Below are 7,431 nucleotides of genomic sequence, written 5' to 3'. Positions count from 1 at the left end.
CCCTGCCTCAACAAACAAAGAAACAAACAACCTCAAAACCCAAAAAAAAGTATACTCTGAGACAGGCAATGACAGGCAAGTTCTTAGTCTCCTCGGCCTCAGTCTCCCCAGATCTTTCAGATGGTGGAAACTAGGAACTGGAGGCCCCTTCAGGGCATGCTCCAGCTCCCATAATGCCCTAGTTCTGTCTAGCGGTGGGATCTGGAACAAGGAGTCCCAGGCTTCTAGGTCTGAGGGAGACGGGGGCCACCAAAGCACAGGCCAACTGGAGGTCTAGAATACAAAGACAATCTGAGGACCTTGTCCACGACCCCTCCCCCTCACGCCTGGGTACAGGTGTGGGATGGAAACTTCTCCAACAAGTTGGGACACCCTCTGTCCCCAGGGTGGGGCTCCAGGGAGAGGGCTGGGGAAAGGGCCTGAGGAGGCAGCTGCCAACTTCCCACTTCCCTGCTGTTTACACCCAAGCGATGAGCTGGCTCCTGGCTTCATTGCCTTCTCACCTGGCCAGGTGTGCCAGGACAGGCTGGCTGCCTTCTGCTGGGTTCCAGCTGGAAGGAAAGGCACTGTTTTGCTGTGCGCAGACACCAGAGTGGAACTGAGTGGGTCCACTGGAGACCCACTGGATGTAGGAGGGAGGGTGCTGCCGTTCCCATGCAGGGCAGGGTGGCAGAGCCACGACACCCCTGGGGCATGAGGCATGTAGAAGTGGGGTTGGTAGACTTTCATCCAAGCATCAGCGGGGCAAAGTGGAGTATCACTGGGCAGGAAGTACCAGGTTAGACCCTAGAGGGATACCCAGGATGGTTGCTGGGACCAAGAGTGTCAGCTGAGCCAGGCAGTGGTGGTGCACGCCTTTAATCCCAGCACTCGGGAGGCAGAGGCAGGCGGATCTCTCTCTGTGAGGTCGAGACCACCCTGGTTTACAGAGCTAGTTCCAGGACAGGCTCCAAAGCCACAGAGAAACCCTGTCTCAAAAAAACAAAAAAAAAAGAATGTCAGCTGATTCTCCTTGGTTGCCGCCTCTGGTGAGGGTCAGATGGGGAGAGAGGCCAGAAGAGAAGGGATGAGTTAGCTCAAGCCCAGAGATGGCCATGTCCTGTTTCTACCCACCTGCCCATTCCCACAGTGCAGAGAATCCATGTGTGCTGGCTAGTTTCCTGTCAATTCGACACTAGCTAGAGGCATCTGAGAGGAAGGAACAAACCTCAAAATGCCTCCGTAAGATCTGACCGAAGACCCTTTTTTATTAGTGATTGATGGGGGAGGGCCCAGTCCATTGTGGGTGGTGCCATCCCTGAGCTTGTGGTCCTGGGTTCTATAAGAAAACAGGCTGAGCAAGCCATGGAGAGCAAGCCAGTAAGCAGCATCCCTCATGGCCTCTGCATCAGCTCCTGCTGCCAGGCTCCTGTCCTGATTGAGTTTCTACCCTTAATGCTTTTGATGACAAAGGGTGAGTAAAATAAATTGACCCCCAGGTTGCTTTGCCCCCCCCTCCAGGTTGCTTTTGTTATGACATTTCATCACAGCAATAGTAACCCCAACTAAGACACCAGGCTTGGAACTAAAAATCACAGGATGATCCTGAGTCCCTTTAACCCAGCGGTTCTCAACCTTCCTAATGCTGTGACCCTTTAATACAGTTCCTCATGTGGTGGTGACCCCCCCAACCATAAAGTTATTTTACTTCTACTTCAAAACTGCAATTTTGTTATGAATTGAAATGCATATATATGATATGCATGCTGTCTCGTATGCCACCCCGTGTCACGGTAAGTCAACTCCCAAAGGGGTCTCGACCCACAGGTTGAGAATCAACGCCTCAATTCCCTCCTTCTGCGTAAGGAGAAGGGTGCATCTGCCCCTTGGGATTTGCTCAGAGTAAGCAGTATCTGCTGGCTGTCAGATGTACTTATGATACGCCACGCCCCTTCACCAGATTTGCTAATTCCTGCCCTTAGTCCCTTGAGGCAGCGCCCACAGGACCTATTCTAGAGAAGTAACTGGGGAGCCAAGGGAGATCCAGGTGAAGCAGATGTTGGTGCCGGCATCTTCCCATTGCACAGTTACAGAGTGTGGCTGCAGCCTTAGAGCTGTGCCCTGTGCCAGGTTCAGGGTACCCTTTGCCAGGGGCAGTCAGGGCTGCGGTGTGTTCAGGGAAAGAGGTGGGAGGTCTCCTAGGTTCTGACCCAGTTCCACCCTCCCCTTGTCTTCGCGCATAATCAACAGGTGGCGGTTGGCACATCATCAGGGACTGGGTGTGCTTAGCCCCACAGCTGCAGGAGGGAAGCCTAGGGAGCCCAAGCAAGGCCCCTCTGTGCCCGCACTTACGTGTATCAAACCCGGCTTCGTCTTTCCCTGGTCCCGTGCCGATGCCTAAATAGGATTCTCTTTCCTTACCTGAGTCTCCCCTCCACTGGCTTCCAGCCTCTAGGCTTCCCCTTCCCTGTCACCTTCCCCTGTGATGGACCACCAATGGTTCCTTTTGCCTCCTGGTAGTTCTGGAGTTCTATGCTTTCTCTGTGGTTCCTGACTTTTTTTTTTCTTTTATTTTTTTATTTATTAAATAAATTTATGTATTTTTACTTTCTAGCATTGGTGTTTTGCCTGCATGTCCGTCTGTGTGAGGGAGTCAGATCCCCTGGAACTGGAGTTACAGACGGTTGTGAGCTGCCATGTGGGTGCTGGGAATTGAACCTGGGTCCTCCGGAAGAGCAGCCAGTGCTCTGAACTGCTGAGCCATCTCTCCAGCCCCCTTCCCGGTCTTTTCAAAGATGGTTTCCTGGCTCTGAGTCAGGCCAGGGAACAGTGTTAAGACTGACGACAAGGGCAACGAGACCCCAGAGGACCTCCACCTTGCTCTGAGTTCCACAGCAAGGAAACCGTACCTACGCTCGGCCCCTGTGCTTTGGACCAGGATCCCCGAAATCACCAAGGAACCCAGCAATCCACAGGCGTAGCTTTGCCTTCCTTCCTCCCCACAAACAAGGACTTACGAAAATCAGGGGTCACCCCAGGGTTACGTGTGCCCACTGACTTCATTGCCCACCCACGTTCCCTGCTTCTCCCCAGAGCCCTGCAGCTCAGGCATTCAGTAAGCCTCCCAGCCTTGTCTGGGGAAAGGCCGCCCTCAGCCACGCCTTTCTCCAAGCACGGAGGCCTCCGCCCAAGTCCGCTCCAACAGGTTGTTTTCCAGACTCAGGCCTGGCTCAGCCTTCAGGGCCTGCCAGTCACGTAGCCAAACTCGTTCCCCATCTCTGCTGCCCAGGTTGCTGAGCGCAGCGGTTTCCTGCTTGGAGAGCGCACAATAGAGGCTGCCCCGAGGGACCCACCCTGGGGTGGCGCCTGCCCAGCCGCGTCTGACACAGGAGGACTGCTGTGTGACCTTGGACAGGGCCACGCCTTCTCTGGGCTTGCTCGTCTCCCCTGAGAAGTGAGGGGGTGAGAGACGATCCAATAACAGAAGCTGCAAACTTTCCCTGAGTGTAAGAGCATGGGAGGTCCTTCAGGTTCCAGAGCTGAGACAGAGAGGTTGGTAACTCACTTGGTCACCAACTCTCTCTCTTATTACCATCATGTGTATATTGGCGGCGGGGCACATGCCATGACCCTGGTGTGGAGGTCAGAGGGCCACTTTGTGGGGTCTGTTATCTTCCGCCTTAGCTTGTTCCTGCACCTTTACCCGTCAAGCCTTCTCAACAGCCTGCTTATTATTTCTTTAGTTAGTTTTGAGCTCGGGTCTCGAGTATCCCGGGCTAGACCCAACTAGCTATGATGTCAAATATGACCTTGAACTTTTGATCTTTCAGCCTCCACCACCTAAGCGCTGGGGTTGCCGGTGTGCAATACCAGGTCTGTAATGTACAAGGGTTGGGGATTGAACCCTGAACCTTCTGCATGCTACATAATCACTCTACCAGTCGGGCTATGTCCCTAGTCCATCACCCTTCTTAGTTCAACGTCTCTGAATCTCTGAGTGTCTTGTGTCTCTTACTCAGAAAGGTGTTTCCTGTTGGTCTGTAGCATCACCCCTGGGGGGCATCAGCCTGGGCTGGGGACACAGGAGGAAGAGGTGGGAGGTATAGGTGGTCAGAGGGTCCCTGGGCCCCACTGGGGGTCGAGGTTACAGGACTGTGGACACAGAGGCAACAGTGAGGGGGTGATGAAAGAAGCAAAGGCCCAGACAGTTGAGAATGAACTTCCGGGCTTAAGAGATGCCCCAAACGTTAAGAGTGCCGGCTGCTCTTACAGAGTGCTCAGACTTGGGACCCAGCACCTACATGGAAGTTTGCAGTGGTCAGTAACTTCAGCCCCAGGGGATCTTATGCCCTCCCCTGGCCTCTGAAGACACTGCCCACGCCTGGTGCAGAAACCACCATACACTAGGGAGGAAATAGACTTCAAAAGGAGCCACCATGGGCTCCAATTCACGGGCTGTACCCCAGCTGGGGCGTTGCTGAGGCTCTGAATCCATGGCTTCCTGGCTTCTGCTTCTATCTCCTCTCCACCCGCTACCCTCCCCCAGCATGGCAACCTTCCAAAGCACAGTGCAGGGTGAAGTCCCTCACTGGTGGGGGTGGGAGTGGGGGCACACACATAGATGGCAGGATTGATGAATGATCTCCCTGGACCTCCCTGCAGCCCAGAATGCGTAATGGAGAGATTGAAACTGGAGGAAGCTCTTTAAGCAGCAAAGTAAACAACTCAAAATAGCTTCAGGAAGTCCCTGAAACTAACCAGATTTACTAGGCCCCGCCCTGCCAGAGAGTAAATAAAAACTGAGTGTTGCCGGATGTGTGGTGTACGTCTTTAATCCCAACACTTGGGAGTTTCCTTTGAAAAATGTGGGTTTTTTTTTGTCTGTTTGTTTGTTTTTGGTTATTCGAGACAGGGTTTCTCTGTAACTTTGGAGCCTGTCCTGGAACTAGCTCTTGTAGACCAGGCTGGCCTTGAACTCACAGAGATCCACCTGCCTCTGCCTCCCAAGTGCTGGGATTAAAGGCATGCACTGCCACCACCCAGCCCCTGGGAAGTTGGCTTTCCTGGGAGCCCCGCAGGTCCTCCAGCCAGGGCTAGGGAGATACAGAGAGGCTGGCCTTCCTGAGGCTTCCCAGGGTAGAGGGATAGGACCTGACTATCCCCAAAGACACAGCTCCTGTCTCCTCAGCCATGTTGATACAGCTGAATTGCTACCCAAGCCCTGTAGGACCCTCAGTGTCTGGCTCAGTCCTGACCCGCCCTGATCCAGCAAAGGCCCAAAATGTCTATGAAACTCCAGGTCCCAAGAGGAACCTGACCCAGGCAGGGGCCCAGCAGACCCTTTCTCTTTTGCTCTCCCTGCCCACTTCCTGATACAGAACTTCACTTGGATTCCAGCCCCAGTCTCTCAGAGCCTCAGTTTAACCATAAGCACAGTGGATGAACCTTCCTTCTAGCTTGACTCTAAGCTTTGGGAGGTGGGAGATGAGAGATGGGGGTGGGGATGAAAGATGGGGGTGAGGGTGGAAGATGAGGGGTAGGGGTGGGAGATGGGGTAGGAGATGTGGGGTGGGAGGTAGGGGCTGGAGGTGGTTGGTGGGAGATGGAGGTGGGGATGGGAGGTGGGGGTGGGGGGAAGATGGGGATGGGGCTCTCCCTCTGTGGGTACAGAGTCCTGTGTTTTTATCCTTCAGTACTGGGGATGGAACCCAGGTCCTTACACAGGGTTGGCTGGCAGCACGTGGGCTCTGAGTGGGCAGCCCAGCTGCCACCGGAGCATTTGCTCGTTTTCTTATTTATTTATTTATTTATTTATTTATTTATTTATTGAGCCAAGGTCTCGCTAGGAAGCCCTAGCTGATCTAGAATTCTCTATGTGGATCAGACTGGCCTTGAATTTGCAGTAATTCTGCCTCTGAAGTGCTGGGATTACAGATCTATGACACCACACCCAGCAAGAATTATAATTAAATTCTTTATTAATTAATTTGTTTTATGTGAATGGATGTTTTGCTTGCATGGGCACCATGTGTGTGCCCAGTGCTCAAGGAGGCCAACAAGGGTGTAAGATCCTCTGGGCATGGAGTTGCAGATGGTTGTGAGCTGCCACGAGAGTGCTGGGAACCACACTCAGGCTGCTAGAGCAAGGCAATGTTCCCAACCACTGAGCCATCTCTCCAGCCCCGGGATTTTGATGTTTTATTGTGTTCTCTAACCAGCCCTCCGTGTGTCTGTGTAGGCCCTGCTCTGTTCTCTGGCACTTCCGATTTTCTCATTTCCTTTGCTGGACCCTGTAAGTGCCTCCCACCTCAGACAGAGCCTCCCCAGCCTAAGCCCCTCCCCAAACTCCTGTCCTTAGCAGAGGTCTGAAGCCTAGCTGAAACCTTGTAGGCCACTCTCCCAGAAGGACTTCTGCCCTTCACTAGACACAGGGAAATTTCTGGAATTAGCTTATTTAACCTGCCTCCCAGTGAATGATTCCTGATGACTCACCTTCTTGTTCAGGCCATCAGTCCCTTGAATTTCCTGGGGTTCCCATAAGGCCCACCCTAACCTTGCTACCCCCTTCCACCCTGGGCTGGGAAATCACTTTCCCAGAGTTCTGGCTCCTTTTCTACCCATCTCTAACCCGGGCTGGAAAGGCAGGAGTCGGTAGGACTGGGCAGGGTTGGGGAGGGGAGGCCAGCTGGGCTCTATTTGTTTCAGGGGATTTTCCTCATAAACTGGTCTTTTACACAAAAGGCTTAGCAGCTGCAGGGGCAAAACCAGCTCCAGGCCTCTGTGTGTTGGGGAGGCTTACCAGGGATGCTAGGCGCCATTTGGACCCTTTGGAGATCCAGGCCATTCAATGGAATCTTTGAAGGCCTGTAACTCAAGGGGTACCTTTCCATTTCATAGATAAGGAAACTGATGCCCAGAGCTGGGGGGTCTCAGAGAGGAGGGTGCTGGGTGGTTGGCTGGGTAGGACAGGCTGGTTCCTGTTTTCCTTCAAATCCCTTTCCTCCCCATCTCCTACCAGCTTGGGCATCCCTTCTCTGAACGTCCTCCTCTGCCTCCCTCCATTGTGTCAACACAGTGCCATCCCATCCCAGCATCGGTAGGGAAAGGGAACCAATAGGAAGCTCTTCCCAGTACATGATCCCGATGTCCACTGTCTCACCCCCTTGAGAAGAGTCATCAGCTGTCACCCATGTTCTGGGGTCCCCACAAGGCTCATCCTGACCCCCTTGCTCCTTCCCTCCCACACCTGGGCTGGGTGGGATAACTCTTACTCAGGGCTCTGGCTCTATACAAGGCTGGGAAGGCAGGAGTTGGTAGGGCCCACTACCCGCATCAGAACATCACCCAGCCCATGTTGGCATGGCGGGGTTTGCAGAGTCTCTAAGAGCTGTCTGTCAGTCACTCAGCGTTTGGTCTCTCAGCCCATAGAAGCTCTGGGAGGGGAAGCCACGA

Source organism: Microtus ochrogaster, chromosome 10 (assembly GCF_000317375.1).
Source record: "Microtus ochrogaster isolate Prairie Vole_2 chromosome 10, MicOch1.0, whole genome shotgun sequence".
Lineage (NCBI taxonomy): Eukaryota > Metazoa > Chordata > Mammalia > Rodentia > Cricetidae > Microtus > Microtus ochrogaster.
The sequence above is the reverse complement of the archived record's forward strand: the minus strand, read 5'-3'. Positions refer to the sequence as shown.